We start from the raw sequence: 27,141 nt of genomic DNA on the forward strand, positions 1-27,141 counted from the left end.
GGAGGCGGAGGAGGAGGAGGAGGAGGGGGAGGAGGAGGAGGAGGAGAAGGGGGAGGATGCACAGGGGCTGGGGATGGCTTGAGAAGAGACGCCCAAGAGACCTTCACGAACCAACAGCCCAGCCCTTCTTGTCCCAGCAGATAGGATGGTGGGTGGGTGGGGTCAGCCCAGGGCTCATGCTCGCATCCCCAGAATCTGTGCCCATACCTGAGAGCGCACACACACACACACACACACACACACAGACCTGTGTACATACCCCTAGAACCTGTGCACACACTCCAGAGCCCTCACACACGCACACACACAGACCTGTGTACATACCCCTAGAACCTGTGCACACACTCCAGAGCTCTCACACACGCACACACACACAGACCTGTGCGCACACCCCAGAGCTCTCACACACACAGACCTGTGTACATACCCCCAGAGCCTATGCTCACACCCCAGACATCACACACACACACACACACGCACACAGACCTGTGCATACATCCCAGAGCTTTCACACACACAGACCTGTGTACATACCCCCAGAGCCTGTGCATGCACCCCAGATCTCACACACACACACACACACACACCTGTGCGCACACCCCAGAGCTCTCACACACACAGACCTGTGTACATACCCCCAGAGCCTGTGCATACATCCCAGAGCTCTCACACACACAGACCTGTGCATACATCCCAGAGCCCATTCACATAGCGCTAGAGCTGTGTGCTCATGCATATATGCCCAGAACCCAGGTACACCCCAAATCTGTGCATACCTCATACAGCCCACACGACACACTCAGACCTGTGTGCTCATGCACATCCCCCAGAGCTCACATACACACACAGACCTGTGTACACATCCTGACTTGCACACACATTTTCAGACTGTGCACATGCCCTAGAGCCCATGCACATACCCTCAGACCTGTGCACAACTCCACAGCTGTGCACACACACCAAGACCTGCGCATCCAACCGAGCCCATGCACATAACCAGAAACCTAAGCACGCACCCCCAAAGGTCATGCATGCACACCTCCAGAGCTCATGCACACATCCCAAGACCTATACACAGCTCCCATGCCTATGCACACACACCAAGACCTGTGCACACAACCCAGAGCCCAGGTACATACCCCAGAGCTCACACACACTCCAAAGGCCATGCACGCACCCAGAGAACTCTGCACACACCCAGAGAGAGAACTCTGCACACACCCAGAGAGAGAACTCTGCACACACCCAGAGAACTCTGCATACGCCCAGAGAGAGAACTCTGCACACACCCAGAGAACTCTGCACACACCCAGAGAATTCTGCACACACCGAGAGGGAATTCTGCACGCACGCAGAGAACTCTGCACACACCCAGAGAACTCTGCACAGACCCAGAGAACTCTGCACACACCCAGAGAATTCTGCACACACCCAGAGAGAGAATTCTGCACACACCCAGAGAGAGAATTCTGCACACACCCAGAGCCTTTTGTGGTTGTCCTTTGCCTGCAGCTCTCTGACTGGATAGTCGTAACTGTGAGTACGTTTTGGGCTGCAAGTAACAGAAAACTTAACTCAAAAATGGCTTAAACCAGGGGTCAACAAACTGCTGCTCATGGTCTGGCTCCTTGTTTCTGTCAATGAAGGTTCATAGGAACACAGTCACATCCATCCATCGCCATGGCCAATGGCTGCATTCCCGCCACGACGGCAAGCTGCGTGGCTGCAGTAGAGACCGTGTGATCTGGAACGCCTAAAATATTCCATATCCGACCTTGACAGGAATGTTCACCGGCCTCTGGCTTAAGCACTGAGGGAGACCTATTACTTCATATGACGAATGCTCAGAAAGAAGCTGGCGTGTATCACCCCCAAACTTGGAGACTCGAAGCAGCAAGAATCATTCCCTATCTCAAGACTTCTGGGGTGAGGTTTTGGGAGTGGCTCCACAGGGCAGTTTGAGCTCTGGTTCTCTTGGAGGCTGCAGGTGGAGGGCCGGCGCTGCCGTCCCATTTACAGCCTGACGCCTGAGCTGGGCAGACTCAAACAGCGGGTGCTCCTCGGGCGTCGCTCTCTTGCTCGTGGGTTCACTTCAGCATGGCGGCTTCAAGAAAGCTAGACGTCTTTCCTGCAGTTCATGGCGGGGATCCCCTAGGTGTGTCCCAAGAGAGGCAAGGAGAGGCCATATCACTTTTTTTCTGAGATGGAGTCTCACTCACACTATGGCCCAGGCTGGAGTGCAGTGCTGCAATCTCGGCTCACTGCAACCTCCACCTCCTGGGCTCAAGCAATTCTCTTGCCTCCGCCTCTGGAGGCAATTACAGACATGTGGGATTACAGACGTGTGCCACCACCCCTGGGATTACAGACATGTGCCACCACACCTGGCTGATTTTTGTATTTTTAGTAGAGACAAGGTTTCACCATGTTGACTAGGCTGGTCTTGAACTCCTGACCTCAAGTGATCCACCTGCCTCAGCCTCCCAAAGTGCTGGGATTACAGCAGGAACCACCTCGCCCAGCGATATCACTTTTAATGACCAAGCCTCAGCACTCTTTTTTTTTTTTTTTTGAGACGGAGTTTCACTCTTGTTACCCAGGCTAGAGTGCAATGGCGCGATCCCGGCTCACCGCAACCTCCGCCTCCTGGGTTCAGGCAATTCTCCTGCCTCAGCCTCCTGAGTAGCTGGGACTACAGGCACGCGCCACCATGCCCAGCTAATGTTTTTGTATTTTTAGTAGAGACAGGGTTTCACCATGTTGACCAGGATGGTCTCGATCTCTTGACCTCGTGATCCACCCACCTCGGCCTCCCAAAGTGCTGGGATTACAGGCTTGAGCCACCGCGCCCGGCCAGCCTCAGCACTCTTGTAGCCACTTCCACCACCCCCAGTGGCTGAGGCCGTCACAGCAGTCCATCCGCATTCAAGGGGAGGGGACCAAGACCCACCTCTTGAGTGTGTCAACCTCACCAAGAATCCAGGATCCTTCCATTTTTCTGCTCTGCTGACTTTGCTCTGTGCCCCAGTCAGAAGGGCTGCTGCCGATTCGACATTTCAGGCAGACACAGTAATGTTCGGTGGAAGAAGACAGGACTGCCGTGATCTTGTATCTCTCTTTCATCTCCAGTATTTTTACTAAAATACAAAATAAAGGCTGGGTGCAGTGGCGCACCCCTAGAATCCCAGTACTTTGGGAGGCTGAGGTTGGGAGGATCACTTGAGGTCAGGAGTTTAAGACCAGCCTGATCAACATGGGGAAACCCCATCTCTAATAAAAATACAAAAATTAGCCAGGTGTGGTGGCACATGCCTGTAGTCCGAGCTACTCGGGAGGCTGAGGCGTGAGAATCACTTGAACCTGGGAGGTAGAGGTTACAGTGAGACGAGATCAAGCCACTGCACTCCAGCCTGGGCGAGAGTGACACTCCATCTCAAAAAAAAATGCACAGATCACAAGTGCATTTCCAAAGGTGAGCACATCCATGCAGCCAACGCCCAGATGAACAGGACTGGAAGAGAAGCTCTTCGGGCACGATCCCGGCTCACTGCAACCTCCACCTCCCAGGTTCAAGCGATTCTCCTGCCTCACCCTCCAGAGTAGCTGGGATTACAGGCATGTGCCGGTATGTCCAGCTAATTTTTTTTTTTTTAACTACAAACGGGATTTCTCCATGTTGGTCAGGCTGGTCTTGAACTCCCGACCTCAGGTGATTGCAGCGATTACAGGTGTGAGCCACCACACCTGGCCCCTAAACCATAATTTCTAACCCTGTGGCTAAAGTGAGTTCTACAAAGGCAATCTAGTCCCCAGGCAAGAAGGAGGTCTGCTTCGGAAAGGGCTGCTACCATCCTTGTTTTTAGCTATGAATCATAAACTAAGTTCCTCCCAAAGTTAGTTCAGCCTAAGCCCAGGAATGAACAAGGACAGCTTGGAGGTTAGAAGCAGGATGGAGTCGGCTAAGTTAGCTCTTTTGCTGTCTCGGTCATCATTTTGCAAAGGCGGTTTCACACGGACATTTTCGTGTATTTCCTTCCCATCTTTTTTCTCTTCACATATATAGACATATGATCACAGCTAGATTTTATAACATACTATATACCCGGCACTACTTTTTTTAACCCATTTAATTTATATCAACTCATTTAATTTTCATAACAATCCCTTCAAATGGCTATTGTTATTATTATTTTGAAACAGAGTCTTGCTGTCACCCAGGCTGGAGTGCAATGGTGAGATCTTGGCTCACTGCAGCCTCCACCTCCCAGGTTCAAGTGATTCTCCTGCCTCAGCTTCCCAAGAAGCTGGGATTGCAGGTGCACACCACCACGCCCAGGAATTATTGTAATTTGTAGCAGAGATGGGGTTTCACCATGTTGGTCAGGCTGGTCTCGAATTCCTGGCCTCAAGTGATTCGTCCAGCTTGGCCTCCCACTGTGCTGGGATTACAGGTGTGAGCCACTGCCCCGGCCCACAAGGCTACTATTATTAACTTCACTTTACAGATGAGGAAAAAGAGGCTCAGAGAGGTGAAGTGACTTGCCTGAGGTCACGCAGCTCCAGAGCAGCGATTTTGCTTTTAACAACTGCGCTGTAGTCTCCCCAGTCTTGTTCTTATTCGCTGGAGTCAAGAGGATGGAAAGCAGCCTTGATCATGGGTTTGGGAATCACAGCTTTAGAGCTTGGAAGCCCCCAGCTTCCTGGATGCCTGGAGTCAGGCCCCGAAGGGTGCTTCCTGCTCTCTGTCCACCTGTCTTTGTTTTCTGGTCTCGAGCTCCTGGGGGGCTTAGCCTCAGGACACTGATTACGGGGAACCACCTGACCTCCTCACCACACCCTCCTTTGTCCCAGGGCCCCAGCAGAAAGGAGCCATGTTGGGCGTCTACCTGTCCACAGCCAGGTGCCTTCCAGCTCAGCCGCTAAAGATAAAAATCTGTTAGCTGCCCAGAGGATTGCTGGGAAAAGCCAAGCCGTGATTCATAGGGTAATAAATAGAGACGGTCCTGGCCCGGGGCTGTGTCTTCCCTGCATGCCGGTCCTGATCTGTGGTGCTTCCCAGATGACCCAGGGGGGCGCTGGCACCTGAGGCTCTGGCTGCGGTAGCTGGTTCACGTGCAGCAAGAGCTGGCCTCCCAGAAACGGTGGGGAGTCTCCATGGGCATCTACAGGAGACCTGCCCCGCCCAGTGCCCACACTCCTTCACTCCCAGGTGGGCATCCCAGGGCCTCCGTGTCCTTCTGGACAGTGGGTGTGAAGAAGCCACATTTCATCACAACAAAGCCGCCAATGACGTCCGCTGCACCATCATGTTTTGCCCTGTTATGGTCTAATGTTTATTCCCCAACCCCAAGAATCGTATGTTGAAATCCCAAGTCCTAAGTTGATGGGTTTAGGAGAAGGCACCTTTAGGGGTCGTGATTCAGTCATGAGGGTGGGGCCCTCATGAATGGGATTCGTGCCCTTATAACAGAGGCCTTCACGAGATCCTGTCCCTTCCACTGAGGACACCATGGGAAGATGGCCATCTATCAGCCAGAAAACAAACCCTCCCCAGACACCCATCTGCCTCGATCTTGGACTCCCCGGCCTCCAAAACTGCGACGAATAAATTTCTGTTGCTTATGGGCCACCTAGTCTGTAGTATTTTGTTGTAGGGATCTCCAGGACGCCCCTCGGAGCTGGTGCTGCCAACTGGTGTTTAGAAGAATTAAGACAGAAGTGAAGGTGAGGAAGAGCAAGCCATGCAGACACCTGGGGAAAACGTGCTCCAGGCGAGGCAGGGGAGCCCCGAGGCAGACCAAGCCAGTGAGTCGGAAGGACAGAGGGAAAGCAGCTGGGACAGAGCAGAGGGGAGAGAAGAGAGGTTGGAGGGGGTGGGGCCTTGAAAGTCATGGTAATGCTTGCAGATTTCTTTATTTTTTTGAGACAGTCTCACTCTGTTGCCAGGCTGGAATGCAGTGGCGTGGTCTTGGCTCACTGCAAAACCTCTCCCTCCTGGGTTCAAGCGATTCTTCTGCCTCAGCCTCCCAAGTAGCTCGGATTGCAGGCATGCACCACCACGCCCAGCTAATTTTTGTATTTTTAGTAGAGACGGGGTTTCACCGTGTTGGCCAGGATGGTCTCGTTCTTCTGACCTTGTGATCCTCCAGCCTTGGCCTTCCAAAGTGCTGGGATTACAGGCATGAGCCACTGTGCCTGGCCCTGTGTGTAAATTTCTTCTAGAAGCAATGAGTGCCACTGGAAATTGAAAGCAAGGCTGCACGTGGTCTGATGGATGACGGCCAGTGTTGCTTGGGCTGTCTTTTGGGGATCCCACTGCAGGGGGCAAGGGCAGCACCAGCTCCTAGGGGCGTCCCGCAGGTAGCCCTTGTCACACCGGGCCTGTGGTGAGTGCTCAGCCCTAGGTGGTCACGGTGGATACTGCTGTGATATCATTATTGCCAACAGACCCTTTCCGTCTGCCAGCAGAGGCTCATCCCAAATCTCATCCCCCAAAGCTCAGAATCTGGGAAGAGTAAGATACTTTAATTCCTCCAAGTAAGGGGGCCCAGGTCCGAGACCCAAAGAAGACTCTAGTACCTTAGGGGAGGAGGGGGTCGGCGGGGACCACCCTCTTCTAACACCTCTTCCCACACCTTGGAATGCTCGGAACTCTCCGTGAATCTTGGCTGCAACAGCCACCTACTTGATGTCTGCGAATGAATACTCCACGTGGCTCCCATTGAGTTTCCCCAGGTCAGAGACTGCTGAACCCTGCAGGAAACTCTGAGATGGCCAAGCTCAGGGTTGGCGACTGCATAGCAGTTTCCCAGCTGACACCCAGGTAGACATCAGAAATCAATCCCAGCTCTCACTCCCATTGAGCTAGAGCGTTGCCTGAGGATCCTCAGCCTAGACCTTCACGCAATCTAGGAATTGGCACAGGATTAAAGCTCCTGGCTGTGTCCAGTCTAGCACAAAGCCTCATTTCCTAAGTGGGGAAACTGATGCCCAGTAACGGGAAGGGACTAAAATTCAGGCCCCTTGACTTCCAGCCGACCGTCTCTCCTCAAGGGCAAAGGGGCATCTGTCATTTGTGTTCTCCCTGCAGGACGTGGTGAAGAGCTGCTATACAACAGGTACCTGTGCAATGAGAAACAAGAATGAAACAGACAAAAAGCAAGGAGAGGGACAAGAGCGCTTCAGCTGCAGCAGGCACAAACCGGTTTGGGTGTGAGAAAGAAATCCATGGCATCGTGTTGCTAGACATTTAGAAAAGTTGCTAAGGGAAATTTTTAGAGTGTCTTTCCTTGTAGAACTTTAAAAATAGGCCTGAGAAAAAAAAAAGTCGTCCTGATTAAGTGCCCATCTGCCTGGGAGCCTCCCGCGGATCGCTGGGCGTGTTATCCACTCAGAGTTGACAAGTGTTTGTTGAACATCAACTATATGCCGAGCATAAATCAGTCATTGAATTAAAAAGCAAAAATAACAGCTAGAATCTGTATCTCTCTGAGTTGGAGATCTTTGGCTGCAAGCAAGAGAAACCAAGTCCAAGACTCAGGCACAAAGGGGGTTTGGGGAAGGGGATGACTCAGGAAAACGGCAGAACAGCTCAGCCGGGCTCGCCTGAGCACCACCTGTGGCATGAATCATCTCCCTGCTATTTCTTCACATTCTCCCAGATTCAGAGTCTGGGATAAGAGAGGCTGCTGGCCTCCCTCAGGTCAACTCTTGATCAGGAGAAGGTGGGGCTCCGTGACTGACAGCTCTTTGTTTCAACCTGGGTTACCTGGAGCACAGAGGCCAAGGCAGGGCTTCCTGGCGAATGCTATTCTAATGGGGTGCGAGCTTAGGACAGCAAGAGTGAGAGCAAAGGGACAAACGAGGGGATGGGCCACTGAGCTGGCCATGGCCTCACATCAAACACAGCTGGACGGTGAGTCACATGGGACCGTGCTAGCTCCACCCACCTCCTACGTCCCATGGGTCAGAGCTCTGGGAAAGCCAGAGCTGACATTCCACAGCACAGAACTTCCTCTGCTTCAGGAGGGAGAGGGAAACAGCCCCTCCTGGGCCGGGTCAAACCAAGCCTGGGAGCTGGATGACTGCACGGCTGCTTCTTGGCGGGTGTGTTAGTTATCGACTGCTGCGTAACAAAATATCCTAAAACCAACCATAAACACGTGTGATCTCACAGCTTCTGTGGGTCAGGGATTGGAGAGCAGTTGGCCGGGTGGCTCTGCTTTGGGGTGTCTCATGGGGGTACAGTCGGGGTGTTGGCCGGGGCTGCAGGCTTCTCAAGGCTTTATTGAGGCGGAGAGACCGGTTTCCACGGTGCACACACGTGGCTGCCACCAGGTGTATTCATCAGCTCGGGCTGCCATAACGAAGGGCCACAGGCTGTGTGGCTTCAACAACACACATTTATTTTCTTACAGTTCTGGAGGCTGGAAACTCCAAGATCAAGGGTTGGCAGGTTTGGTTTCTTCTTCGGGGCCCATGAATGTGCTCTGGAGCTAGCTCGTGAAGATCCAGAAGTCCCCACATACATGGTGGAGGCGCCTGATGTCACTGAGCTGTAGACTTTCAGATGCTTAAGACGGAGAATTTTATACTATGTATATTCACACACACACAGACAGACACACACACACATACACACACAATCTGTGTCGGGGTTTGGGGATCATGTCCCAGCTCTGCCACTAGATGATTTTGTTGTTGAGAAAGTGACTTTCCTCCCTGGCCTTGGGTTCTCTCCTCCCACTCTCCAGTCCCCTGATGGAACTCCCATTGGCCAAACCCAACCAGGAGCCAGAGAACAAGGGGACCAGGGTCAGTCCCTGGGGGTCACAGACCTGGCGGAGAATACTGCAGAGTGGCTTGGACGGCAAGCTTAGAGGAACCACCACGCTCCCCCAGAAACAATAGGCCAAGAAGAGAAGCCACATCTCCCAGAGTCTGATTCACTTGCCTCTGGCTATGTGGCTGTCCCCTCGGCCCCTAGCTCCCTCCTTGCCCAGAGAGAGGCTTTCTGCAAAGCACTAAGCCAGCACCACCCTGCCAGATGCCAACAGGAATTCCTTAAGCGTGTGTGCCACGCCAGCTCTGTTCTCAGCACCACGCCTTCCGCCAGCCCCTCCAGTCTTAGTCTTGGCTTCTGGCTATGCGGGGGCGGGGGGGGGGTCCCAGCACTGCCCGTTCCCCCCAGGGAGGCTCCAGCCCATCGAGGTTAAACTTCATCTTACCAACCTTTGGGTCTTAAGGCTGTTGGCTCCGGATCCAGCACAAGTCAGTCAGTAATTCATTCAACAAGCCTTCACAGTGCAAAGTACCCACAATGTAGGGGTGCTGGGCAGAAGGGAGGTTCCAGTTCTGCAGGCAGGACAGAGATGCGAATGCCCCATCCCAGGCAGAGCGACAATATTTAAAAATAAGTCATTAGCGCCGGTTGTACACAGTGGCTCACAGTGGTAATCTTAGCACTTTGGGAGGCCACAGCAGGAGAGTGTGAGGCCAGAAGTTTGAGACCAGCCGGGGCAACATAGCAAAACCCCGTCTCTGCTAAAACAAATAGACAGACAAGCTCAGCGGGACATGGTGGTGCATGCCTGTGGTCCCGGCTACTCGGAGGCTGAAGCAGGACGATCACTTGGGCCCAGGAAGCCAAGGCTGCAGTGAGCTGAGATCGCACCACTGCACTCCAGCCTGAGCGACAGAGCAAGACCCTATCTCTAACAATAAAAATAAAAACAATAGTTTACGCTGAGTCTCCCTGAGTGCCCGCCGTACACCAGGTTCCTTACCCATGTCAGCGCCCTTCACCCTGGGGATGGTACAGTCACCATGCGCACTGCTCTGGTCTGGATGTTCAGGGTGTTGCAAAAATGCACACGTTGGAGCCTAGCACCCAACATAATATTAATATTAACAGTATCAAGAGCTGCGGCCTTTGGGGGAATGATTAAATTGTCAGTGCTCTGCCCTCACAAATGGGATCAGTGTTCCTACAAAGGAGGCTGAAGGGCCGGGCGCGGTGGCTCACACCTGTAATCACAACACTTTGGGAGGCCAAGGTGGGTGGATCACCTGAGGTCAGGAGTTCAAGACCAGCCTGGCCAACATGGCGAAACCCGGTCTGTACTAAAAATACAAAAACTAGCCAGGTGTGGTGGTGGGTGCCTATAATCCCAGATACTTAGGAGGCCAAGGCAGGAGAATTGTTTGAACATGGTAGGGGGGCGGAGGTTGCAGTGAGCCGAGATCACACCACTGCACTCCAGCCTGTGCAAAAGAGCAAAATTCCATCTCAAAAAAAAAAAAAAAAAAAAAAAAAAGAGGCTGAAAAGGGAACCCTGGTCCCCTTGCCCTTCTGCCTTCCGCCATGTGAGGACACAGGAAGTGCCATCTATGAAGCAAAGAGCGGCCCTCACCAGACACAGAATCTGCCGGTACCCAGAACGTGGCCTCGCCAGCCTCCAGAACTGTGAGGAATACATTTCTATTGTTTATAATTTACCCAGCCTAAGATCTTTTGTGATCGAAGCCAGAATGGACCAAGACACCCACTTTACAGATGAAGAGACTGAGGCACAGAGAGGATAAGTAACCTGCCCAAGGCTGTATCACCAAGAAAGGCAGTGCCGGGGCTCTAACCCAGGACCTGCGCTCCTGACCCGAGCTCACCAGCATGACCCGGTACTGCCATGGTGATTCCAGCATGTGGGGAGGAGACCCATGCCGGACGGATGGGCAAAAATTAGAGGCCAACACCATCAAGAGCTGGTGGCGCTGCTAGGACCCGGGGTTCTCGCTGAGCCTGCTCTGTCATTTTGGAAGTCAGTGCGACATTAGGCACTAAAATTGAAGATCATCCTGTCCCCTGAGCCAGCAATCCCACTCCTTGGCATGTATCCCCCAGAGAAATAAAATCACATGCCCACACCGAGATGAGTGCTCACGGCTGCATTATCCACAGCAGCCAGGAACTAGAAACAGAATAAAAAGACCCACCGACGTCCGTCCACAGGTGAAAAGATGAGCAAATCGCAGGACAGCCAGAAGACGGAGCCTCAGCAATGAAAGAGAACGCAGGACTGACACACACATGTGTGGGTCTCACGCGAACAAAGAGCCGGGCATGATGCAGTGGCTCGTGCCTGTAAGCCCAGCACTTTGGGAGGCTGAGGTAGGAGCATCGCTTGAGCCCAGGAGTTTGAGACCAGCCTGGGCAACATAGCAAGATCCCCTCTACAAAAAATACAAAGATTAACCAGGTGTCATGGCACGTGCCTGTGAGGCTGAGGCAGGAAGACGGGTTGAGCCAGGAGTTCAAGGCTGTAGTGAGCTATGATCACATCACTGCACTCTAGCCTGAGTAACAGGGGGAGACCCTGTATCTAAAACAAAATAAAATAATAAAAACAAGAATGCACCATATGATTCCTTTTTTTTTGAGATGGAGTCTCACTCTGTTGCCCAGAATGGAGTGCAGTGGTGTGATCTCGGCTCACTGAAACCTCTGCCACTTCCTGGGTTCAAGTGATTTTCCTGCCTCAGCCTCCCGAGTAGCTGGGATTACAGGCATGTGTCACCACATCCAGCTAAATTTTGTATCTTTAGTAGAGACAGTGTTTCTACTAAAAATAGCAGAATGTTGGCTAGGCTGGTCTCGAACTCCTGACCTCAGGTGATCCACCTACTTTGGCCTCCCAAAGTGCTGGGGTTACAGGCGTGAGCCACCACGCCTGGCCCAATTCCATTTTCCTATTCCTAGATGAGGCAAAACTAGTCCATAGTGTTAGGGGTGCACGCCCGGGTGGAAAACCTCTAAGAAGAGGCAGGGAAGGGGCTACCACAAGGGGCTGGGGAGTGGTTGGCCCCTGGGGAGGAGGGGAAGACAGCTGGGAAGGGGCACTCAGCCAGAGGGCACAGGGAGGGTCTCGAGGTAGCCATGTTCTACTTCTGGCCCTGGGCGCTGGAAACAGGGGCTAGCTTCATGAGTGTGCCTTCACTGACACCAGCGCACTTTTCTCTGTGTGCTCTGTTTTAGGAGTGGAAAGCCAGGGGCTTTGGCACTTGGCATTCATTAGGTAATTGGCATTCTTTTTTTTTTTTTTTCCTGAGACAGGGTCTCGCTCTGTCACCCAGGCTGGAGTACAATGGTGCGATCTTGGCTCACTGCAACCTCTACCTCCTGGGTTCTAGCAATTCTCCTGCCTCAACTTCCCAAGCAGCTGGGATTATAGGCACCTACCACCAGGCCTGGCTAATTTTTGTATTTTTGGTAGAGATGGGGTTTCACCATGTTGACCAGGCTGGTCTCAAACTCCTGGCCTCAAGTGATCCACCTGCCTCAGCCTCCTTAAGTGCAGGGATTACAGGTGTGAGCCACTGTGCCCAGCTATGAGACTTTTTAATTGAGTCCTTACTATGAGCAGGTGCTGAGGCTAAGGTATTAGGGACACAGGGAGAGCAAAAGAGATGTGACTTTCATCCTCAAGGGGCTCACAGACAAGCGGGAGAGACGGGTGCTACACAGATCATCACGCACACCACTGCAGCTTCGCGACAGCTGCTCCAAGTCAGTGAAGTAGCTTTGGGACAGGCACGTCCTCCTTACAGGGAGGTCTGTTAAATGGGTCAAACAGAAACAGTGGTCAGTGCTTCTCTCTCCTCCCCCATGATTGTATATTCTATGTACTTTTCTTAATTCCATTCTTTTCAGCAGTTCTGTGAGGAAGATATTATCTCTATCCCCAATTTACAGATGGCAGCACTGAGGCAGAGAATGCTCACATCGCTTGTCCAAAGTTACCCAGTTCAAGTGGCAGAGCTGGGATTCTAACCCAGGTGGTCCAACTCCAAAAGCCCTAAGCCTGACTCTCGTCTTCCCCACAGGGAGTGGCCTGGCCATGCAGTGGAGGCTGAAATGAGTGGGATGCACAAGGCTAGTGTCGTGGGCTGGACGTGACCCCAAGACGCCTAGTGGAAATCCTAACCCGCTTCCCACCCCCGTGAGTGTCATTAGGATGGAGGCTTTTGGGAGGTGACTGGGTTAGATGAAGTCATGAGGGTGGAGCCCTGTGATGGGCTTATTGTCATGATAAGACCCAGTGCCTCTGCTTAGGGGCATGCACCAGTGAGAGGTGGGGAGCACACAGGGAAAGGTGCCGCCTGCAGGCCAGGACGCAGGCCCTCACCAGAGCCCAGTGCTTTTGGAACCCTGTTCTCACACTTCCAGCCTCCAGAACCGTGAGAAAGAAACTCCTGTTGTTTGAGCCGCCCAGTGGGTGGTATTTTCCCAGAGCAGCCCAAGCTGAGAGCCAGGAAAGCAGGGACTAGCAGGGAACAGCACTGCCCTGGAGGGACTGGCATGTGCTAAAGGCCAAGCTGCAAGCAGCCAGAGCCGGGGAGGGGCTAAAGACTGAGCATGGAGTGAGGGCCACGTTGGTGGACGGGCTCCTGCCCAGCCCCGGCTTTGAAGCTGCCCTCGATCCTGGTGCCCTGCAAGTCAGGCGTCATGAGAGCCCCCTGACTGCTGCCGGGATGAAATGGAGTCGCACCTGGTTGATTCTCACCTGCTTGGAGTTCTTTTCCCCTCTTCAAGTGCTAAGGGACAGCCTTCAAGCCCCAGTGTCGTGACAAACCCAACTGCAGTCGTACCGACCTACAGCCCCAAAACCTCTTGCTTCACGGAAGATCTGTGGGTGCACACAGCCCCTCCTGCAACTTGCGTTGGCTGCTACCATGGTCTCCAGGGCCCCCGGAGGAGCCCCGCCTCCCGGAATTGGGGTGTCTACCTCGCCCACCCCGGCCGCCTGTGGAGGGAGCAGCAGCTTCACGTTCACACCCCAAACTCCACAACCCCTAATTAGACACAGGCACCACGCGAGCGGAGATGGTGGGTGAGGTTCCTGTTTTGTGAAAGTGTCATTTCATTTCTCTCTCTGCTTTTGAAACTCGCTGCTGGTAACACAGATCAGAAAAAAGAGAACGCCCACAGAAAGCCGAGCGCGGGGGCAGGGTGGGCGCAAAGCAGCGAGTACACACACATACACACACACACACACACACACACACACACACACACACACACACACCGCGAGCTCACGTGGCCAGGCTCCCCACGCAGACACACACTGCTCCCCTGTCTGGGCGGAGAGCTGGGCTCAGGAGCCAGACAGCCCCGATTCAAATCCTGGCGCATGCAAGGGACTTGGCCACTCTCAGCCTGCAGTTCCCCAGCCATAAAGGAAGGAGGACTATTTAGAATGCCGCCCCCAACTCTTCTACCTGGCTCTGTCCCCTGAGGCTGACCCACATAGGCTGCATCCACAGAGTCTGACCTGTCCGCCTCTGGCTGAGCTGGACACCACCAGCAGATGGAGGGCAGATGGGAGGAAATAGGGGCACTCACCCCCAGCTCCCGCCCTCCAGGGCTGAGGTTTGGGGGCGGCTGTCCCTCTCCTGACAGCACAGCTCCTATGGGCGGCCCTTTTTGATTTTTCCTTTTGAGACAGGGTGTCACTCTGTAGCCCAGCTGGAGTGCAGCGGGGCCAGCACAGCTCCCTGCAGCCTCAGCCTCCGCGGTAGCTGGGAACACAGGTGCAGGCCATCACACGTGGCTAATTTTTTAATTTTTTTTTGTAGAGACAGTGTCTCAGTATGTTGTCTGGGCTTGTCTTGAACTCCTGGGCTCAAGTGATCCTCCCACCTCGGCCTCCCAAAGTGCCAGGATTACAGGCGTGAGCCTGTTCTTGCCGCTGCCTGTATCAGTCTTCTGTTGCTGCCGTAATGAATGGCCACGGACACGGTGGCTTCAGAGCACACATTTGTCGTTTCCCAGCTCTGGAGGGCAAAAGTCTTACACTGGCCGGGCGCGGTGGCTCACACCTGTAATCCCAGCACTTTGGGAGGCTGAGTCGGGTGGATCACGAGGTCAAGAGATGGAGACCATCCCGGCCAACATGGTGAAACCCCATCTCTACTAAAAATACAAAAAATTAGCTGGGCATGGTAGCACACACCTGTGGTCCCAGCTACTTGGGAGGTTGAAGCAGGAGAATCACTTGAACCTGGGAGGCGGAGGTTGCAGTGAGCCGAGATCACACCACTGCACTTGAGCCTGGGCGACAGAGCAAGACTCTATCTCAAAAAAAAAAAAAAGGTGTCAGCAGGTGTGTTCCCTCTGAAAATTCTAGGGAAGAACCCGTTCCTTGCCTTTTCTGGCTTCTGGGGATGCCTGCACTCCTTGGATCGTGGACTCTGACCTCCTCCTTCCACTATTAAGGACCCCGGTGATGACACTGAGCCCACCCAGGTAACCCAGGATAACCTCATCTCAGGGCCAGCTGATTAGCAATTAGAAATTAGCGATTTCCCCTTGCTATGTAACCTGACATAGCTGCAGGTTCCAGAAATCAGGATGCGGACCATTATCCTGTACCCCGCCCCCGCCACCGCCCCTCACGGGTTCTAGGCTCTATCCACTCTCTTGCTCCTCCAAGATCATGAATACTAAGGGGGTTCCGTGCTGCCACTCCCTGGGTGCCACGTACCCCCCTACTGTTTCCGTAAATCCCACCCACCCCACTGCAACCACCCCTTCATTTCATCACCTCAGTGGCTCCCGTTTGAGCTGTCACCTACAGGGACCTAATTAGTGCAGATAGTGGGATACCTGCCTCTTCCAGCTGAGGAATAAATGACACATCACACATACCTGTCATCCCCTCAGGCGGGTGCCTGGCACATGGTAAATGCTCAGACACCTTTACAGTCATTCTGTCTCATTCCTCTCATAGAGGCAGGCCCCCTCGCACGTGGGAACCATGTCCTGTTCTCTCATTTTCACCAGACCTTAGCCTAGCTACTGACAAAGAATGTCCAATCAATTCTCCATTCAACAAACATTTATCGAGCCCCAGCTAGACTCTGGGAGGCAGAAATGAGATGATCTGACGCCAACAAGTAAACTTACCCTCAGGAAGTTTCAGATCTAGTGAGGGAGACAGCATCTACACCGGTCATCATACAAACGCACAATTACAAGGTCACCACTCCTCCCAGATTCACATGGAGGGCCTCCTCTGACCAGCCATGGCACTGGGCTTTTCAGGAGTACCGAAGCGAGGGAGGTACAATTCCTGCCCTCAAGATGTTGATAATCTCATAAGGAAACCGTTGGTGATTGGTCAGACAATCCCACAAGGAAACAGTAAGTGCTACCCAGCAAGCACAGTGCGGGGTGCACTCAGGCAAGCGTCGCCTCAGCTGGGCAGTGGCGAGCGAACCCGGCAGGCCTAGGCTGTCTAAACCCTGCACATTCCAAAGAAAAGAATGGACCTTGGTCCGCTCTGGACATAACCTCTACGCCCTCGGAATATCATGCCTGATATGAGTGTCTTTGCATCTGGGCCGGGGGCCATACCACATGGTTGATGGTAACAACCTGATTATATTGAATGCCTGTTTCCCTTTGCCTGGGGCCCTGAGCCACACAGAATCAGTTTAACCTCTGCAGGGGCTGGAGACTGAGTAACTGGGGTCACCTATGTGGACGTTCCATGCCTATGTGCCTGACCCCCAATAAAAACCATGGACACTGAGGCTCGGGGGGCTGCTCTGGCTTGCAACACTTTGTGTGTGTTGTCACACAGTTTCTGGAAGAGATAAATGCTGTTCACGCAACTCTGCTGGGAGAAGAGAGCTGGGAGCTGGTGCCGGCTTCTCCTAGCCTCTGCCCAGCACACGTTCTCCCTGTGCTGACTCCTGTCTGTGTCCTTTCGCTGTAATAAACCATAGCAACAGGTATGACAGCTTTCTGAGTTCCGTGAGTCCTTCTAGCAAGTCCCTGAACCTGAGGGGACCCCCGACACAGACCCTATAAAGCCCCTATATATATTTTTTGAGACAGGGTCTCCCTCTGTCACCCAGGCTGGAGTGCCATGGCACAGGCACGGCTCACTGCAGCCTCAAACTCCTGGGCTCAGGTGATTCTCCCACCTCAGCCTCCTGAGTAGCTGGGACTACAGGTGCATGCCCCATACCTGGCTAATTTTTGTATTTTTTGTAGAAATAGGGTTTCACCGCGTTGCCCAGGCTGCTCTGAAACTCCTGGGTTCAAGCAATCCACCCACCTCCGCCTCCCAAAGTGCTGGGATTACAGGCATGAGCCACTGTGCCCACTCCTCTATGAGGCCCCTATTTTACAATCAGGGAAATCAAAGCCAAACAGTTAAATGATGGCCTCAGGGTCACATAGAAAGCAGCAGAGCCGGGGTTTCAATTCAGGCAGCCAGGCTTGCAGTCTGGCCTTGCTTTGCCACTGGGTGCTAACAGACTGATCAGAAAGAAGGAGGCTCCAGTCTGCCTGAGGCATTGGGAGCTACCTGGCAGGGGTGGAAGGATTCATTTGAATAGAACCCTAAAAATCAAGTTACATATTTTTTTCCTAATTATAGGTGAAATATTTTTTATAAAAAAATATCAAGCAATAAAGAAGTTGTGTTTGGTACAAAATGGACTCCTCTCAATTTGAATTCCAAAGACAACTGCCACCCGCAGTCTGGAGTATGTCCTTTAGTACCTTTCTCCACATGCAGACACATACCTGAGCTAAAGCACTGTATTACTTCCTATTGCTGATATAACAAGTGATCGTAAACGTAGTAGCTTTAACACCACCAATTTATCCTCTTACTGTCTGGAGGTTAGAAGTCCAAGATCGATTTTACTGAGCTAAGCGAAACATCGGCAGGACTGGTTCCTTCTGGAGGAGAAGCGTTTCCTTGTGTTTTCTGGCTCCTGGAGGTACCTGCATTCCTGCTCTCCTGAGCACATTCCTCACATCCCTACAACCTCTTGCTTGCAGAGGTCACGGCTCCTGCTTCCTCTTCTGTAGTCAAATCTCCCTCTTATAAGGACGCTGTGACCATGTTTAGGGCCCAGGGTCCTCTCCCCATCTCAAGATCCATAATTGAATCCCAGCTGTGAAGTTCCTCGTGCCATGTCAGGTTTCAGGGATCAGGACAGGGACCTCTTTGGGAACAGGATTCTGCCCACCCCATACTCTGCCTGCAGCCCCGCCGCTTGCCTTTCCCGCCCACAGGCTTCGTCGACCTCTCTGTGCCAGCACGAGCGGACCTGCCTCATCCTTTCCACCGGACGGGCCCTCACACAGCAGCTGCCTGTTAAAGGCAGGGCCCTCTGTGTTCACAGGGAACAAGGTCAGAGTTCCAGCTCCCCTGGGAGCTGAGAGGAAGGAGCTGGCTGGTCCCTGCAGCCCAGGAAACACTGAGAAAGACCTTTGGAACGGACGGAGCCTTCCTATGGCCAAACCTCCCCCGGAGGCACAGCCAAGGTTCCCAGGTTCCCCAGACCAGAAATGTCTGCTGCAGTGTGTGAACTGACCCCAAAGCTGGGACTGGGGGACAAAGATGGCACAAAAGTGGAAGCCAGAATGCACTGGGGAAAGGTACCCTTATTATGAGGTCTAGCCGTGTTCAGACCAGCAGGTGCCCAAAGGGACCTGCTTAAAACGTAATGCCTTCCTTAGCCTTTACACTCACCTGGCCACACTCAGCCTCACGCCGCATTCACAGGCTGTGCCTGGACTTTCCCTCCAGGGTTCCCCGGCCCGTGCGCCAGGCCTGCTTCCTTTCTATTCTTGTTACTTGTTCGTTCTCTCCTGTTTGACGTTCCCAGCCCCTAACAGATGGGTTATCTTATACATCAAAATGGAGGTTCAGAGAGGTTAGGCAAATTACACAAGGGCACACAGCCAGGAAGTCAGAGATCTGGTTTCAGACACACTGCCTCAGTTCCCCATTGGAGAGTTCTGGTGAGGGCCAGAGATGGAGCTAGCCTCTTAGGAAAGTCCAGATGGGAACTAGTGTCTGCTGTCATTTTTCTGCTATCAGTAGAGGGTCTCGGGCTCAGGGTTTGACACCCAGCCAGCTGCCTCCAAATTGATCTCCACCTGGGAGGCAAAGGTGTCCCCACTCGTCCAAGGTCACCAGGTCATGCCTGTCTAGACAAGACGTGAAATGTCCCCTTCCTCTTGGCCCCATGCTGCCCGTGGCCTGAGCTGCCTCCTGCATCTGCCGGTGAAGTCATATCCTTAGAGTGCTGGGATGGGCACATGAGGTCATCCTGGCAGGCTGGAGCCAGCCCGTGCCTGCCCCCGCCCACCCCTGTGGCTGCCTGGCCCCACCTGCAGGGGGATCCATTCTGACCCTGCTGGGTTTGAGGGAGGGAAGACTGAAACCAGGTCCCCTGATGGGAGACTTGGGAAATTTGGTCAAATTGTCCCTTTTCCTCTCCCGTCCCAGACCTGGGGGAGAGACCAGGGGTGCCATGAGGGCAGTGACCAGCTCCATCCGGATTGCCTGGGACCATCCCAGCCTTAGCACCACGAGTGCTGCACCCCAGGAGCCCCTGGTCTAGAGCTCACAGAGGCAGCTGGGGACCCATCCACATGGGGCTGTTGAGTTTCTCTTCCGTTCCTGCTGGGGAAAGGCCTGTCCACCGGCCTCACACCCTTGCAACCCACTGGTGTTTCTGTGAAGAGTGGAGTGGGGAGAAGCGTAGGTGTCTGCTCGTCTGCATAGCCTTGCACAGACACCTACACCCCAACCTCAGTTTTATCTTCTGGAGAATGGGGACAAGGGCACTATCCTTCTGGCTGAGCTGCTGAAAGGCTTAAAGGAGGGAGAGCTTTGATAAAGAATGGCACACAGGGGAGACGGCAGGCGAAGCAGGGTGAGTGCTGGGGACATTCTGCAAGTGGAGGTGGCCGTGGGCAGGGGCGGGTGCTGGTTGTGAGCCCAGGGTGTGCCAGGCTCATGTGGGCTTTGTGCTCAATTCACCCTCAGAACAATGTAGGAGGGAACTCACATGGTGTATGAATGTCATTACCCCCATTTTATAGACAAGAAAACTGAGGCTCTGGGGGCAGCCAGCAAGGGGCAAAACCCCGCCCCCACCTGGCAATAGCTCCCCCACCTGGCAGCAGCTCTCCCTGCAGATAGGAGCCTGCAGCGCAGGGGAGAGAAGGGGTTTTCCTGGCTGCTGCCCCGTTCTCACCCAGAGACCCAGAGGCACTTGATGCTGGCAGCAGGAGCCCTGTGGGGCCATGGGGCCAGGATGCCCTCCCACCCTCTGCCACCCACACCGGTGACTCTGTCTTGGAGGTGGAAGCCTGTTTCCTCCTCTATAAAACGGGGATACTGAGGCCATTGGAGCGGTTGAAGGGAAGTTTCAAGGACCACCCCTCCTAGCGCCGAGCCACGCAGGCTGGGGCACCGGGGGCTCCTGCGAGTGGCCAGGGCTGGAATTCTGATGATCCCAGGGGCTGAGAGGCACCTGCAGGTGACTGCAGCTCCTCCGAACCCTCAGCTGGGCGGGCGTCTCTCTGTGCTCCCCGCGTTACGGGCCACGTGGTTCTGGGCTGTAACTGCCTGCCTTGCTACAGGCCTGTCCCCTGCCCTGCTGGGTCACTGCAGGCAGGCGCCTACGCGAGAACTGGAGTCCAGGCCTTCACCTCTGCCAGCCCTGTCCCCACCCTGGAGCAGAGGGGGCAAAGCGGGTGTTCCCTCCCACACCGAGTCCTGGACGACTCCCTAGACCAGGGATTCTCAAAGTGAGGTCTGAGGCTCTTGGGAGGGTCCACAGAGCCCCCCTTTTCCTCCCCCACATCTCTACAAGGCTGGGTTTTCTTCATGTCCTTCAACCAAAACGCCAAGTCACACTAGTCCGGATACAGAAGCAAACGTGGGGACCCAGCTCTCTTCTAAGGAACCGGACGTGAAAGAGGCTTGCAGAAATGTGAAACATACAATGCCATGCTTCTCACTGATTTATGTTTGGGAAAAATGTTATCTTTCTTATTTTTTTTTATGAGACGGAGTCTCACTGTTGTCACCCAGGCTGGAGTGCAGTGGCTCAATCTTGGCTCACTGCAACCACCGCCTCCCTAGTTCCAGCAATTCTCCTGCCTCATCTTCCCAAGTAGCTGGCATTACAGGTGCACACCACCACGCCCAGCTAAGGTTTTTTTTTGTGTTTTTAGTAGAGATGGAGTTTCACTATGTTGGCCAGGCTGGTCTCAAACTCCTGACCTCAGGTAATCTGTCTGCCCTGGCCTCCCAAAGTGCTGGGATTACAGGCATGAGCCACCGCACTTGGCCAAAATGTTATCTTTCTTAAAATATATTTCTTTTTTTTTTTTTTTTTTTTTGTGGCGGGGGGTTTCCCTCTTGTTACCCAGGCTGGAGTGCAATGGCGCGATCTCAGCTCACCGCAACCTCCGCCTCCTGGGTTCAGGCAATTCTCCTGCCTCAGCCTCCTGAGTAGCTGGGATTACAGGCACGCGCCACCATGCCCAGCTAATGTTTTGTATTTTTAGTAGAGACGGGGTTTCACCATGTTGACCAGGATGGTCTCGATCTCTTGACCTTGTGATCCACCTGCCTCGGCCTCCCAAAGTGCTGGGATTACAGGCTTGAGCCACCGCACCTGGCCCTAAAATATATTTCTTATATTAACATATGAAGAAGCATATCAGTGTTCTTTTAAAATTAATAAATGCATGTTTTGACATTTTATCAGTGTTCATCTCTAATGCAGTAAATACTGATAAATAGAACCCACGTAAACAAAAGCCCTTTGGAGTTCTCAATAATTTTTAAGGGTATCATAAGGTCTACGGGCTCCAAAGTCTGGGAGCGGTTCCCTTAAACAGCAATCTCACTTTGATCACTACATTAAAACAGCTAGCTGCGGCGGGCGCGGTGGCTCACGCCTGTAATCCCAGCACTTTGAGAGTCCGAGGGAGGAGGATCGCCTGAGGTCAGGCGTTGGAGACCAGCCTGACCAACATGGAGAAACCCCGTCTCTACCAAAAATACAAAAATTAGCCGGGCATGATGACGTACACCTGCAGTCCCAGCTACTCAGGAGGCTGAGGCAGGAGAATCGCTTGAACCCGGGAGGCGGAGTGAGCTGAGATCGTGCCACTGGACTCCAACCTGGGCAACAAAGCGAAAGTCTGTCTCAAAAAAAAAAAAAAAAAAATGCAAAGAGTTACTTGGTACTTTCTATGCTTCTGGTATTTGTCTGAACCTTGTACGTGTATGGTTGTGTGTAGACACACACATAGATATTAATTCACAGCACGAGAACGCTCTGAGGTGAGTTTTAATCACCCCATTTTACATATGGGGAACTGAGACTCTAAGACGGGATGCCCCTTGCCCACCAGGGCCCACTGCCTCTGGGGAAGCTCCTACCTGCCAAGTCTGGTTCAGGCGCGGCTGAGGATCCAGGACCAACCGCGTGGAATCCTCAAAGTTGGGCCCCCCCTTGGAAAACACCCTGAGGTTCACCGACCAGATTATCTCAGGGAGCCCCAACCCCTGGCATGTCCAGGTCACCTGCTCCGAAGAAAGCCTGGCCGCCGCTCCCTCACCCGCCTCCAGTCACACCAGACCCCCGGCTTTTCCGTGCTGCCCTTTGGACACCCAATCGCCACCAGCCTCAGGCCTTTGCACCTGCTGTTCTCCCCTGCTGGAATGCCTTTCCTCCGCCCGGGGCCCAGTGTCGTCCCTGGCCCCTGGTGTAAATTAGCAGCACTGCCTCCCACCCCATCCCCTCCACCCTTCACTATGTATTTCCTGTGACACTGGGCACTATGGGACATTGTGTTGCGGATGCAGCAATTGAGTGTCTGTCCCCTGTGGGAATCTAAACACTGGAAAAGTCCAGCCACAGCAACAGGCCCCAACACGATGGACTCAGGGAGTAGATGAGCAGGTGACGGCGACAGGAGAGCCACGCCTGGCTGCAGGGACGCCCACCCGCCTCCTCCAGCCTGGCTGACCGGCGCTGTGCTGGCCTGGTGCCTGGACTTGCCAGATCTTTTGATTTTTCCAAAGAAGCTAAACATCCAGATTTTTATGTAAAATCTCCTATTTTTTTTTTTTTTTTACACTAGCAACTTATTCAAATTAACATAAAGAAAAAAACAGCTTGGTGAGCCAAACCTTATGTAGATAAACGAAGTTTGGCTAATCAGAGTCGCCTTGCCTTCTAAGGGGAGATGACATTTGAACGAGGTTGGAAAGCCTTCAGAGCCACGCGCAGGCCAAGCCGGGGAGGAGGGGACAGGGTCGTGCCAGGCCAGCTGGGGCTGGGCTGGGGGGAGCATTTGAGGGGTCCGCACTCGGCCGACAGGCCTGTCACCCTTCCCCTTGGCTTCGGAAGTCTCCCCACCTCCCCCGCACCCCAGGCCCAGCTGGCTGCAAGCCATACACTTGAAGCATACGCGTGGAGTGTTTTCAGAAACGGAACACACAATACATCGCAAATAAGGCTGCTCCTCCGTCTGGCTCAGACGCGTCTCCATGCTCCGCCAGATGGTCCCCGGCCGCCTCCCCAGCTGAGGCCGGGCTTTGTGAGGTTGCAGTCTGCGTAGAGGCTGCTCTCCATCCCGAAGGAGGCTGCCGGGAAGCTCTCTCCCCGGAGTGGCCCAGGGAGGATTTTTCTTGGCCCACAGACAGGAAACGGATTCAGCGAGAACCTTCTTCTGCATTCAGAACCCCCACGGCTCCACCCTCCTCCATCCCCCCGCCCACCACGCTCCATCCCCTGCTAGCTCCGTGGCCCTGAGCCCCAGTGTGCTGGCGTTTATTGCTAATTGTTTTCAGACAGATGGTGTGGTCCAGGGTCTAATTCCCCAGGCTGGGGGGCAGGGACCTGGAGGAGAAGGCCGTGACCTTGACTGCTGCATTCTTGAAGAAAAGGTTTGGCCCAGCCTGGGAGGCAGGGCGTTGGGTAGTGACAATGGCAAGGGCTTTCAGAGGGGAAGCTTCAGGGCTTTGAGAAGGGAACAGGGGGTAGGAGGAGGCTTTGAAATGTGGGAACCAACCCTGGAGCCCAAGGGCTAATAAAACTGGCTGGAGAATGGCCCCACCTTCAGGAAGCCCTCCGGGATTGAAGCCTGTGAGGCAGGGAGAATTCCTCCTTCAGGGTTAGATTTAGGGATAGGGGGAGTAGGGGATTTGTGGGGAGCATGGAAGACCTCTACGCAATTCAATAAGGAGCCTCACCTTTTCACGCAATTTCAACAGAGCCACCAATATTTCACTACATCCCACGAGTCTGCCAAGCTGAATGAAGACCCCAACTTACAGATGAGAAACAGAGGTGGCCTCTGAGGTTCAATGACTTGCCTTCGGTCACACAGTCCACAAAGATTCATTGAGCCCCACTCTGTGCCTGGAGAGAACACAGCCATGGCAGGGGACAGGACTGACAATGTCCCTGTGGTCACAGACTAGAGAGGTTCCAAATGGTTTTTGAGAGGAGACAGACACAACTCACAAAGGAATACGCTCAGAAATGGAAAGGACTAGAAAGAGAACAAACCAGGAAACGGGGTAAGCAGGCACCTCTGGGGAAGATCAGAGAGGGCTTCTCGGAGGAGGCAAGCTCAAATGTGGAGCCTTGAAGGCAGAGTCAAAACAAGCCGTGCCTACATCTTAAAACAGAGAGAAAGCCAGCACAATGGCCCAGGGGTATGGACGAGCTTGTTATGTCCAAGGTGGGGAAGCGTGTCCCCGGAGGCCACAATGCGGTGTAGACAGAATTGAAAGTATAAAGCCCCTTCGCCAACATCACTGAATACCACATGCACCCAGGACTAGACTGGCAGCATCAGCATGATACCAGAACAGCGGGTTGGTCCACGTCAGGTTATTTGGACTTGCTTTCTCTGTCAGGGTTAGAGCAGAGGGGACATCTGTAGGCCGGCTCTGGTTGACTGGGCCCTTCTCGGCTGCTTGCTGTGAATCTCCAGTCTGTTAGAAAAATTGCCCCCATTTCTTCTACTTCTTTTTTGTTTTTAGAGACAGGGTCTCTGTCTGTCACCCAGGCTGGAGTCCAGTGACACAATCATAGCTCACCACAGCCTGCCTCAACCTCCTAGGCTCAAGTGATCCTCCCATCTCAGCCCCCCAAGTATCAGGGACCACAGGGGTACAATGCCTCACCTGGGTAACTTTAAATTTTTTTTTGTTTTGTAGAGATAAGGTCTCACTATGTTGCTCAGGCTGGCCTCAAACCCCTGACCTGAAGCAATCCTCCTGCCTTGGCCTTCCAAAGTGCTGGGATGACAGGCACAGGAGCCACCACACCCGGCCCAAACTGCCCCGATTTCCAAGCTCAGCTTAATTACACGGCTCCCGCAGGCGTGGCTTCATTCGCACAGGAGCTCAGTCCAAAATAAGGAGCTCGCATAAATTTTATTTCCCAGCTACGGAGGAAAATAGAGCAAGGAGGGTGGAGGAATCAGGGGGAGTCAGGTGTGAGCCTACATCGAAGGTCAGGGAAGGGCTCCTGGAAAAGCAGAAAACACTGGAGAAAAGACCTGCAGGGATGAGGAAGTGAGGCGGGCAGGAATGACGGACGGAATGAACAGACGGATATGAGGTCCCTGGAGTAGCCAGATGCACAGAGACAGAAATTCTGCAGGGACCTCCTATCAGTGGAATCTGACAGCATTTGCCCAGAATAACTGGCTTATTGTACTCAGTATAATGTCTTCAAGGTTCAACCACATTGTAGCCTGTGTCACAATGTCCTTCCTTTTCGAGGCTGAGTAATATTCCACTGTATGGATAGACCACATTTTGTTTATCCCTCCTCCACTGACGGACACTCTGGTTGCCTCTGCCTTTTGGCCACTGTGAAAGTGCTGCTGTGAACACAGGTGTGCAAATATCTCTTCCAGTCCCGGAGGATGGATTTTTAAGGTATGGGTAACAAGATTCACCGATGGTGCAGATGCAGGAGCGTGAGAAAAAGAGGTGTCGATGTGGACCGAAGTCAGCCCAGCTCCCGCCCCACCCCATCGTGATGGGCACAAGGCCATTCCACCCCTGACATTCTAGGACATTCTTTTGAGACATTTTGTAGCACGGCTCATCTCTGCCATCTCAACCTCTCAGGGCTCAGTTTCCCCTCTTTCTGCCAAGCCTCCCAGCTCACCGCCCGCATGCCTTCATCTCTCGAACAGGCAGACCATCTGTCGGTGCGTGGTACCAGCCTCCTTGTCACTGCTGCCCTTCCACTGCTCCTCAGCAGGCTCAGATGAGTGAGACGCGGAGCTCTTGGGTGCTCTAGAACTCAGCTGAATTTCTGCTGTGAGTCCCATTCAGCAGAAACAGAGCCTTGCTTAGTCTTGAGTTTTCCCACTCTTCTTCCACCATGCCCAGGGATTGACTCTTTTTATTGCACTCCCAGGCAGTGAGGAGACTCTGTGAGCTTCCTTGGGCCAAGAGTCGCCCCAAATGTCCCTGAGATGCCCATGGTCTCATCTGCCTTTAAGGCTTGGTCTAGCTCTAGTGACACCGACCTCTTTTCTGCTCCCCAAACATACTGAGTGAGTGCCTACCCCAGGGCTTTTGCACCTGCGGTTCCAGCCCTTGCCTACTTTCCTCTTCATTTCACCACCCCTACTCACCCAGCAGGTCCCAGCTTCAACCTCCCTGCCTCGTAAACCTCCTCTATGCCCCAGGCTGAAGCCAGGCTCCCAGTCAGCTCCCCCCATGCCTCCCTGGAAACTTTTCTTTCCTGACACTTGTCCCATCAGGAGAGAGAGACAGGAGGGTGCAGTGGTTAACACACAGACTGAAGTCAGACCGCCTGAGTCCAGATCCTGGCTCTCACTGAAGAGCAGAGTGACCTTGACCGAATCCTGGAATCTCTCCCAGCCTCGTTCATAAAATAAGGATCATCATGATCTCCATGCACAGGGTTGTTGGGCATTAAATGAGATGATATACGTCAAGCGCCCGGAATGGTGCCCGACACACAGTGTGCAATGGATTGTGGCTCGTGGAATTACTTGCTTACTGGCCTCTTCCCTGCCTGGCAGTGACACAGAGAAGAGAGAGGCCGGGTCTGCCCTGGTGTGCAGGTGTGTCTGGAGGTGCAGGTATGTCTGGAGGTGCAGGTGTGTCTGGAGGTGCAGGTGTGTCTGGAGGTGCAGGTGTGTCTGGAGGGCTCTGCAGTTCTAGACCGGCAGATGGATGGATGGATAGATGGGTGTTCTGAACTCTGAGCCCGTGCGGCAACCTCCTTCTCCTCTCCCGGGGCCGG

Source organism: Cebus imitator, unplaced genomic scaffold (genome assembly GCF_001604975.1).
Source record: "Cebus imitator isolate Cc_AM_T3 unplaced genomic scaffold, Cebus_imitator-1.0 Scaffold169, whole genome shotgun sequence".
Classification (NCBI taxonomy): domain Eukaryota; kingdom Metazoa; phylum Chordata; class Mammalia; order Primates; family Cebidae; genus Cebus; species Cebus imitator.